The sequence below is a fragment of the Artibeus jamaicensis genome, unplaced genomic scaffold (assembly GCF_021234435.1).
Source record: "Artibeus jamaicensis isolate MK-2021 breed Jamaican fruit bat unplaced genomic scaffold, CSHL_Jam_final contig_1157, whole genome shotgun sequence".
NCBI classification, from domain to species: Eukaryota; Metazoa; Chordata; class Mammalia; order Chiroptera; family Phyllostomidae; genus Artibeus; species Artibeus jamaicensis.
In genome coordinates this window covers 1,173,034-1,184,153 of record NW_026521226.1, presented here as the reverse complement: position 1 = coordinate 1,184,153, position 11,120 = coordinate 1,173,034, and positions in this window count along the sequence as shown.

The window sequence follows — 11,120 nt, the reverse complement described above, 5'->3', positions numbered from 1 at the left end:
AAATAGCTAAATATAAATATAGATAATTCTATATTTTTTCCTTGAAGTGGACAAAAATAAGATTTAGAGTCAGAAATTTTTAACTCTTCACTTATTACCTCTGATATCTTGGGCACATCTGTGTCTTCATTTGTAAACTGGAGATAATATTTGCTTTGTAAGAGTCTGAGATTTTAATGAAATCCACAGTGGTTTTCATAATGTAACTCCTGATCAATCATATCTGCGTCATTTGGGAACTTCTTACAAATGCAAATTTCCAGGCCCGACCTCTAACCTGCAAAACCCTTCATGATTCTGTGCAAATTAAAGCTTGAGAACTGCTTAAATGAAGACTGTCTAAAGCAGGGAAATTCAACCTATTGGCTTCTCCGGGACACACTGAAAGAAAAGTTGTCCTGAGCCACACATTAAATAACACAAACATTAACAAAAACTGATGAGTAAAAAAAAAAGGTCAGTGCCTACTTTTCCTAATATCTGCTGCCACAGATAAGCAAAAAAGCCCTCATTATGATAACCCTAATTATGCAGCAGCCCTTTCAATAATCTTTTAAAATCATCGACTGATGCCAAGTTTGTGATCGCTAATATAGAAAATACAAATACCTAAGTAATGAAATGTCACTGATGTTTTGAAATATTTTATTATAAAAGTAAAAGAGGGAACATAAAATTAGTGGGATGTTTAACATTGTATTTGAGAATATAGTGCATCAATATCTGGTTTGATAGAAGTAGCTGCAATTCTCAGTGAGTTTTCAGGGTACTCATCAGCTATTTTGGTTCTAATTTTACTCTTAATGTGTTTTCATTCTTAAAAATAGTTGCTGGCAAATTAGGTGCTGCCAAGTAGCGATGGCATGAATAAGGTATGATTGTAAAACAAGGGATATTCGTTTCCAGGAAGTTAGGACCTGTAAAAGTCCAGTGAAGAGACACGATCAAATTTTTCTTTAAGTGGAATATTAAATTGCAGCTCTATGCACTCCATTTGAAAATTGGAAGGGAATATATTTTGTTGACTAGAAATAGAGTCGCAAATATAGCAAAATATTGATTATTTTCCTGAAATTTTTGAAATCTGTTTTCAAACTCTTGTATCAAATTTAAAAGTAAGGCTGCATATTTTTCACTGTTCACATTACTGTGTTTAGCTAACATGTCAAAATGCATGAAATTGTTTGCCTTCAGTTGAGCTTGCCATAATTTCAGTTTCATTTGGAACACTGTTGTGCTTTGAAACGTGATACTGAAAAGTTGGTTTTAACCTTGAAGACACATGTTTAACTCATTTAAATGAGCAGTTAAATCCACTAAAAATGCAGAATCAGTAAGCCAGTTTTGATTGTCAAGTGTCAGCACAAATTTGTTTTTTGATATCGTAAACAACTTGATAACATGTTGCAAATCATAAAATCTTTTCAACATTTGGCCTTGACTTAGCCATATTGCTTCAGAAAAGTAAATGATGTTACCATAGTCAGCATCAATACTTTTAAGGAATTCCCAGAATTGGTGATGATTCAATCCCTTGGCCCTTATGAAATTCAATCTTGATGATGATTTGCATGATGTTTTCAATTTTTACAGTTGTGTTTTTTTAGTAGGTGACTTTCCTGAATTTTATTTTATTTTATATTATTTTAAAATTTTACTTTAATTGTTGTTCAAGTACAGTTTTCTGTCTTTTACTCCCATCCCAGGCCACCCACCCAGCCCTCCCCCACCTCCCATTTCTGCCCCCCTAATTTTTGTCCAAGTGTCTTTTATACTTGTTCCTGCAATCCCTTCCCCTTTTCCCCTGAAATTCCCTCCCCTCCCCTCTCTGGACACTGTCAACCTATTCTCTGTTTCAGTGCCTTTGGTTATATTTTGCTTGTATGATTATTTTCTTGTTTAGGTTTCTGTTATAGGCGAGATCATGTGGTATTTGTCTTTCACTGCCTGGCTTATTTCGCTTAGCATAATGCCTTCCAGTTCTATCCATTCTGTTGCAAAGGGTAGGAGCTCCTTCTTTCTTTTTGCTGCATAGAATTCCATTGTGTAAATGTACCATAGTTTTGGGATCCATTCATTTACTTATGAGAGGACACCTAGGTTACTTCCAGCACTTGGCTATTGTAAATTGTGCTGCTATGAACATTGGGGAGCATAAGTTTTTTTGGATTGGTGATGCAGGGTTCTTAGGTTAGAATCGTAGCAGTAGAATTGCTGGGTCAAAAGGCAAATCTATTTTTACTTTTCTGAGAAAATTCCATACTGTTTTCCATAGTGGTTGTACTAGTCAGCAATCCCACCAACAGTAAACTAGGGTTCCCTTTTCTCCACCACCTCCCCAACACTTTTTTGTTGCTTTGTTTATGATGGCCATTCTGACCAGTGTAAAGTTGTATTTCACTGTGGTTTTCATTTCCATCTCTCTGATAGCTAGTGATATTGAGCATCTCTTCATGTGTCTCTGGATCCTTCGTATGTCCTCCTTGGAGAAGTGTCTGTTCAAGTCCTTTGTCCACTTTTTAATTGGGTTGCTTGTCTTCTTAGAGTGGAGTCATGTAAGTTCTTTATATATTTTGGAGATTAAACCCTTGTGTGAGGTATCATTGGCAAATATGTTTTCTGATACAGTTGGTTCTCTTTTTATTTTAATACTGTTTTCTTTAGCCCTGCAGAAGCTTTTTATTTTGATGAGAATCCATTTCTTTATTCTTTCCTTGGTGTTCCTTGATTTAGGGGACATATCAATAAAAATGTTGCTTCGTGAAATATCTGAGATTTTTCCTGCCTATGTTCTCCTCTAGGACTTTAATGGTGTCATGGCTTATATTTAAGTCTTTTATCCACCTTGAATTTATTTTGGTGTATGGTGTAAGTTGGTGCTCAAGTTTCATTTTTTTGCGTGGAGCTGTCCAGTACTCCCAACACTATTTGTTGAAGGGACTATCTTTACTCTATTTTATGTTACTGCCCACTTTGTCAAATATTAATTGACCATTGAGACTTGTGTTTATTTCTGGGCTCTCTGTTCTGTTCCACTGGTCCATGTGTCTGTTTTTATGCCAGTACCAGGCTGTTTTAATTATAGTCTCCTTGTACTACAGGTTAGTATCAAGTATTGTGATCCATCCTACTTTGCTCTTCTTTCTCAAAATTGCAGCTGCTATTTGGGGCTGTTTATGGTTCCATATAAATTTCTGAAGTGTTTGTTCTATGTCTGTGAAATATGCCATTGGTACTTTAATAGGTATTGCATCGAATCTGTTCATTCTTTGGGTAGTATGGACATTTTGATGATATTAATTCTTCCGATCCATGAACATGGTATATGTTTCCATTTGTTTGTGTCTTCCTTGATTTCTTTCTTCAATGTTATGTAGTTTTCTGCATATAGGTCTTTTACCTCCTTGGTTAGGTTTATTACTAGGTATTTTATTTTTCTTTTTGCTATATCGAAAGGGATTGTTTTCCTTGATTTCTGCTTCTGCTGTTTCACTGTTGGTATACAAAAATGCCTTTGATTTCTGGGTAATGACTTTGTATCCCACTGCTTTGCCGAATGCATTTATTAGCTCAAGCAGTTTTGGGGTGGAGTCTATAGGATTTTCTGTGTATACTATCATGTCATTTGCAAACAATGACAGTTTTCTTTCCTCCCTTCTGATTTGGTTGCTTTTTATTTTCTTTTCCTGTCTGATTGCTGTGGCTAGGACTTCCAATACTATATTGAATAGAAGTGATGAAAGTGGACAATCTTGTCTTGTTCCTGATCTTAGTGGAAAAGCTTTTAGTTTTTGCCCATTGAGTATGATGTTGGCTGTAGGTCTCTCATATATGGGCTTTATTATGTTGAGGAATGCTCCCTCTATTCCCACTTTGCTGAGTGTTTTTATCATAAATGTGTGCTGTACCTTATCAAATGCTTTTTCCACATCTATTGATATTATCATGTGTTTTTGGTTTTTGCTTTTGTTTATGTGGTGTATTACATTTACTGATTTGTGAATGTTGAACCATCCTTGCATCCTTGGGATGAATCCCACTTGGTCATGGTGTATCATTTTTTAATGTGTTGCTGGATGTGGTTTGCCAATATTTTGTTGAAGATTTTAGTGTCTATGTTCATCAGCGATATTAACCTGAAGTTTTCTTTCTTTGTTTTGTCTTTATCTGGTTTTGATATTAGTATGATGTTGGCTTCATAAAAAGAGTCTGGGAATCTTCCATCACTTTGGATTTCTTGGGATAGTCTGTGAAGGGTAGAGGTTAGCTCTTCCTTAAATGTTTTGTAGAATTTCCCTGTGAAACCACCTAGTCCAGGGCTTTTGTGTGTCGGGAATTTTTTGGTTACTGCTTCAATTTCTTCTGCTGTTATTGGTCTGTTCAGGCTTTCTCCTTCATCTTCATTGAGTTTTGGAAGATTATATTTTTCTAGAAATTTGTCCATTTCACCTAGGTTTTCAAATTTCTTGGCATACAGTTCTTCATAGTAATTTCTTACATTCCTTTGTATTTATGTGGTGTCAGTTGTAAGCTCTCCTCTTTCATCTAATTGTGTTTATTTGAGTCCTCTCTCTTTTTTCCTTAATGAGCCCGCTTAAAAGCTTGTCAATTTTCCTTATCTTTTCGAAGAACCAACTCCTGGATTTATTGATCCTTAGAATTGTGCTTTTCCTCTCTATGTCATTTAATTCTGCTCTGATCTTGGTTATTTCCTTCCTTATACTTGCTCTGGGATGTCTTTGTTGTTGTTTCTCAAGTTCTTGTAGGCATAGGTTAAGGTTGTTTGTTTGAAATGTTTCTTTTTCACGTAGGCTTGTATCACTATGAATTTCCCTCTCAGGACTGCCTTTGCCGTGTCCCATAAATTTTGAGTTGTTGTGAGTTAATTTTCATTTGTTTCCAGGAACTGTTCGATTTCTTCTCTGCTTTCATTCTTGACCCATTCATTGTTTAATAGCATGCTATTCAATCTCCATGATTTTGGGTGTTTTGGGTTTTTCCCCTTGGGGTGGATTTCTAGTTTCAGTCCCTTGTGGTCAAAGAAAATGCTTGGTATGATTTCAGTCTTCTTGAATTTGCTGAGGCTTGTTTTGTGTCCTATCATGTGGTCTATTTTTGAAAATGTTCCATGTGCATTCGAAAAGAATGTGTATTTAGCTTCTTTGGGATGAAGGGCTCTGTATATATCTATTAAGTCCATTTCATCTAGGGCTTTGTTCAATGCCACAATATCTTTGTTGATATTTTGTTTGGAAGATCTCTCCATTTTTGACAGTGGGGTGTTAAAATCCCCTACTATATTTGTGTTGCTGTCAATATCTTTTTTGAAGTCCTCTAAGATTTTGTTTATATATTTGGGTGCTCCTATGTTGAGTGCATATATATTTACAATGTTTATGTCCTCTTGATGGATTCTTCCCTTGAGTATTATGAAGTGACCTTCTGGGTCCCTGTTTATGGCCCTTTTCTGAAGTGTATTTTGTCTGATATGAATATTGCTAATCCTGGCTTTTTTTTTTTCCTGTTCGTTTGCTTGGAAAGTTTGTTTTCAGCCCTTTACTTTCAATCTGTGTAGGTCTTTTGTCCTGAGGTGGGTCTCTGGTAGGCAACATATGTGTGGCTCATGCTTTTAATCCATTTACGTTTAAGGTTATTATTGATAGGTAGTTATCTATTGTCATTTTTGTACCTCTGTTCCTCTCTCTCTCTCTCTCTCTCTCTCTCCCTTTTCCTTCCTTTCCTTAAAGCAGGCCCTTTCGCATGTCTTGCAGAGCTAGTTTGGTGGAGGTATATTCTTTTAGACTTCCTTTGTCTGAAAAGCTCTTTATTTGGCCTTCTATCTTGACTGAGAGCCTTGCTGGGTAAAGTAACCTTGGTAGCAGTCCTCTGGTTCTCATTACTTGGAATATTTCTTGCCATTCTCTTCTGGCTTGGAGTGTTTCCATTGAGAAGTCAGTAGTTAACTTTATTGGGGCTCCCTTGTATGTTACTTCTTTTTTCTCCCTTGCTGCCTTTAAGATTCTCCCTTTGTCTTGGAATTTTGCCATTTTTATTATGATGTGATTGAAGTGGGCCTCTTTGGGTTCCTCTTGATTGGTACGCTCTGTATTTCCTAGAGTTGTGTGACTTTTTTTCTCATCAAATTAGGGAAGTTTTCGATCATTACTTTTTCAGACAGGTTTTCTATCCCTTTATCTTCTTCTTCTCCTCCTGGTATCTCTAGTTTTGGATATTATTACATTTCATATTGTCTTGTATTTCTCTTAATCCTTCTTCATTCTTTCTGAACCTCTTTTCCTTTTCTTGCTCTTTCTGGGTGCTTTTTTCTACCTTTTCCGCTAACTCCCTGATCCAATCTTCTGCTTCATCTATCCTTGTTTTGATTCCTTCTACTGTGTTCTTCAGTTCACATAGTCTGTTCTTCATTTCCTTTTGGCCCTTTTTGATAAGTTCTATTTCCTTTTTCATGTTGATATAGTTTGCAGCAAGTTCATTGTAGTTTCCCTGTAGTTTCTGGTAATTCACTGTGAGCTCATGGAGCTTCCTGATACCATTACTTTGAACTCAATATCTGATGGTTGAGTTGCCTTTATTTCATTTAGCATTTTCTCTGAGGTTTCCTTCTTTTCTTTCATTTTGGGATTATTTCTTTGTCTTCCCATTGTTTGTGAGACTCTTCTTGTTAGCCTCAGCTTCTTAAATTTATCTGTTCTGACTCTCTGGGTTTATGGTGTGAACTTCTGTGGTAGAATATCTGTGAGATTCAGTAGTGCAGTCTCTTTCAGGTATCCTGGTGTTCACCACTTCCACCTACTCTTTTTTGTGATCAGTTGGAGGGGTAAAGCAAAATGGTTTAAGACAGCAAGAGAGTATTCTATGCTATTTACAGTAGGAGCCGGTAAAGAAGAGATAGGAGATCCTTTAACTATATATAGTGTTAACCGTGATCTTCTGCCCAACTAGCCACTTTTTACAAAGGATGGAAAGAAGATAAGAATTTTGTTGGGAAGGGTAGGATTGTGAGTTGGATCTAGAAAGCAGTGAGGTTGTGAGAGGTCAGATTCTGAGTTAAGGTGAGAATAAAGGATAGTAAATAGGTGTAGTGTGTGAGAGAATAGAGTTAAGCACTACAGTAGTAGATTTCAGGAAACCATGAACTGGGCTAAGATCTGGGAGGGGTGTTGTGTAGTATTTACACTAGTATGGAACAGCTATTATTTACAATAATATTAGAGCAACAATCATATGACAAAATCTATGATATCTAAATACCAAAAATAGGGGGTATCTCAGTAGTGTGCTAATGAAGCACAGGTGAAGTGAGGGACAGTAAATTAGCAATACATTATGAATGAGAGAACAGGGGAAACCTGTCAAACGATACAATATAACCACCTAAGCAAAGAACACTACACAGAGAGAAGAAGGATACAAAAATGATTCAAATGAAAGATGTAAGAATAATGAAAAAATAATAATACAAGTATGCAATATCTTGCAGGTTTCCTGTAATAGCAAAGTGAAATTTGTCTCTGTCTCAGCTGTTGGGATGCCCCTTCTTTGGGTCCAACTCTGGTCTTTTTACAGTTTCGGGGTTTTTGGTGTCATTTGTGGGTATTTTTTAAAAAAAGCAGACTAAGGAAGGTAGAAGAGATAAAATTGGAAAGGAAGGAAGAAGGAATAAAACAAGAAGAAAAGGGAAGCAAAAAGGATTTGAGAGATAAAAATAATAAAAGTTAAAAAATAAAAGATTACTTTAAAAAAATCAAGCAAACAAACAAAAAACAAATGCAAAAAAAAAGAGAGAGAAAGAACCTCCTGGTTTCAAACTAGCCAAACTGGTTTTTCTGTTCTTGCTGGTTGCTGCAGGCTGAGGGGCGGGTTTACAGATGTGGTCTCGGGGGCTATGCAGGTTCCGGGTCACCTGACACGCAGTCTCTTTCTGGGTCCATGGGTGTGGTCCCCGAGTGTTCCACAAAGCTCTCTCTTCCTGGGTTGTGGGCGAACTCGCTAGGCTAGACCGCCTCTGGTTGCCGGGGCTCAGGCACACACTCTTTCTAGGGCTATGCCTGGGTGCTCACAGCCCTGGTGTGTTTGCCACTCAGTCCTTACTCCCCTCTCTGCGACTTCAAGTAACCAGGTCTCTCTCACTGCTGCTCAAACCCTGCTTGGCCAAAGAAGGTACATTGACCCAGCTCTTTCCCAAGAGCCCTGTGGCCTGCCCAGTGAGCCCCTGGCCTGGGGCTGCAGCCTCCCTGGTCCTTGTGCTGATCCCAGGGCCCTTATTATCCTGAAGCACTCTCCTTACCGTCTGGTTTTTCAATGTCTGCCACAATTTTTGATCTTCTATTTTCATATATGTTGTGGGACTGTTGGCTGTCTGCTCTGTTCCTCCGTAGATCGGGCAGGTTTCTCTCCCATGTGTAGGGGGAAGTGGAATCTGCTCCCTCTTACCTAGCAGCCATCTTCTCTCCCCATTTTTAAAGTTTTTGTGCATAAATTTTCTCGAATTACTGTGCAATGATACTTCATCAAATGTGAGTTTTAGGCAGCAATTGCATCTTCTATTAATTTTACAAGTTCTTCTCTAGTAACTATACCGAATATGTTGACAATGGGCACAGAAAAATCACTTTAGCATTTTTTTACTGGTTTGTATAAATCTCTTGATTTAGTTGTGTGTTTTAATTGCACTAAAGGAGCCATTTCTTCAGTGACATTATATTCATCATCAATACCTCTAATAAAAAATGGCAAGTTGAGCCGTATCTGTAGCATCAATGCTATCACCCATCGCCAAAGCATAACATTTAAAACACAGCTTTAGTCTCAAAACTTCTTTCAATAGCATTTCCAGTTTCTTCAGTTCACCTGGCTATAGTCTGGTGAGACAAACTGATTTCAGAAATATTCTCCTTTTTTTTTTAGGGCACATTACATCTGCTACGCTTTCTATACATTGCTTAGTAAACTCACCATCAGTAAATTGTTTTGATTTTTTTGTGATTAAATATGCTACCACATAACAAGCTTTTACAATGGAATCTGCTCAAGTTGTAACTTTCTGAAAAAATTTTTGTTGAGAAGACAGATTTTTATCAGTTCTGTTATTTTGTCCTGATGAAGCAATCCTTCATATGCATTGAATTTGGCAGCATGTTTTTGCATATAGTGCCTTTTCAAACCATAGCCTTTGAAAACTTGCACAAATTCCCTACAAATTAAACAGAATGCCTTACTATTTGCCTCAACAAAAAAAGTAGTCATCTGTCCACTTTTCACTGAACCATCTTCCTTCATCAGTAATATTTTCCTTTGCGGTTTTTTTTTTGAGATGTTGTAGAAGTCATGCTGGGATTAAAAAATAATAATAGATAAGGGACTTTATTTATTTTTATTATGAAAATTAATTGACAGGAAAATAGAAAGCAAGGTTTGGGCCCTTCCACAGTCCTCTAGGCTGCCAGTGCAGGGCAAGGCAGAGGGCTGATTGTAAAGCATGGTGGGTGATGTGTGAGGTGCCACTGACATGTGGAATTAGCTTTAATAATCAAATAAGAATGCTCACCTGACTTCTAAATAATATTAAATGCCTAACGTTGCAATGGTAGGTTGACATATTATTGATAATCGCCCGCTCACTAAGTCACCACGAGCATATGTAACGTCTGGCAGTGTCAATTCTACTGTCTGCACTTGGAAGAGAACACACTGGAAGCTGCACACTGCCATAAAATTGAAGCTGTGCATGTGTACAAATAACAAGAGCATATGTGTGTTTATGTGACATCGAGACATGTAATCACACAAAAAATCCCATAGATTTAAGTAAATTTACAAGTTTGTGTTGGGCCACATTCACAGCCATCTTGGGCAGCATTCAGCTCATGGGCCATGGGTTGGATATGCCTGGCATAAAACCTGATGGGTATTCAGTAAATGTAGCTGCTGTTTATAAATTATGATATTCTGTCTTTCTTTGTCCTTTAGCATCCCACAATCAGGTTCAATTCAATAGTATTGATTGAACCAGGCAGTAAATGGGGTATGAAGGATACAACAGGAAACACCAGCTTCTTTCCAGGTCACATGACTTGATATCTATGCAGAATCCTTTTTTTCTTGCCCAGACAACTCCACAGATGAAACTATTGAGGTTAGATTGTTTTCCCCAGCAATGCTACATTTAGGAGACCTTTTGATTAATGGCAGTGAGCATCACAGCTCCTCAGGTGTTAAAAACCAATAGGCATCTTAGAGATCACCTAGTCTAAACCCACCCACATCACAAAGGAGGAAGCTGAGGCCCATGCACAGGATTCTGCTGTTCCACGAAGAGGTTATCTGTTTCTGCATCTTTGTGCCTTAGAACTAATACCATGACTCATTGTGGTGGTATTTTGATAGCTGACACCAGGCGCTCCCCGTGGCTCAGACTCACTGACTGGAAATAGCCAACTGCCCTTGCCAGTGATAGAATACAAGCAAGCAAAACCTACAACAGATTTATTTCACTTCGAACAGAATATATTATAAACTATTAGTCTATCCACTATTGTTTACATACAGATAGATCAATATGTTATGTAGGACAGAAAGCAAACCTAGGCAGGAAGGAGGAGGGAGACATCTCACCCACTAAGTCAGCAGTGTTGAACGTGGTCTGATAAGATTGCCAGGTGTTTCAAACATCACAAGAAACATCATGCTAGCACATGAAGAGTAGAGCCCTTGAAGTTCTGTACGTAATATTATTTCTACTATCTGGGGAAAAACACTTTTGAAACTCTGCATTCATCCCAAGGTCTAGAAGGTGGAAGAAGAAGGTTTCCGCAGTGGCCAAAGAAAAACCCATAAAGCAACTTCAGCTACTGCCTGCCTCTGGATATACTATCTGTTTCACAAGGGGGTCCCTAGTGCTAACAGAAAGAGCCCATAAATAACGTTGGTTAACTGCCTCAACTTTGATTAACTGCCTCAGTCACCTGTTTTACAATGGGTGACAAGATGTGAGTTGCATCAAGATAGGGACCTGTGTTAACAGCCTTCCACAAATGCTTGTGTTTAGGTAGTCACATCCCCTGCAGGAAGCTGACACCACCTTTACACACCAATTAATG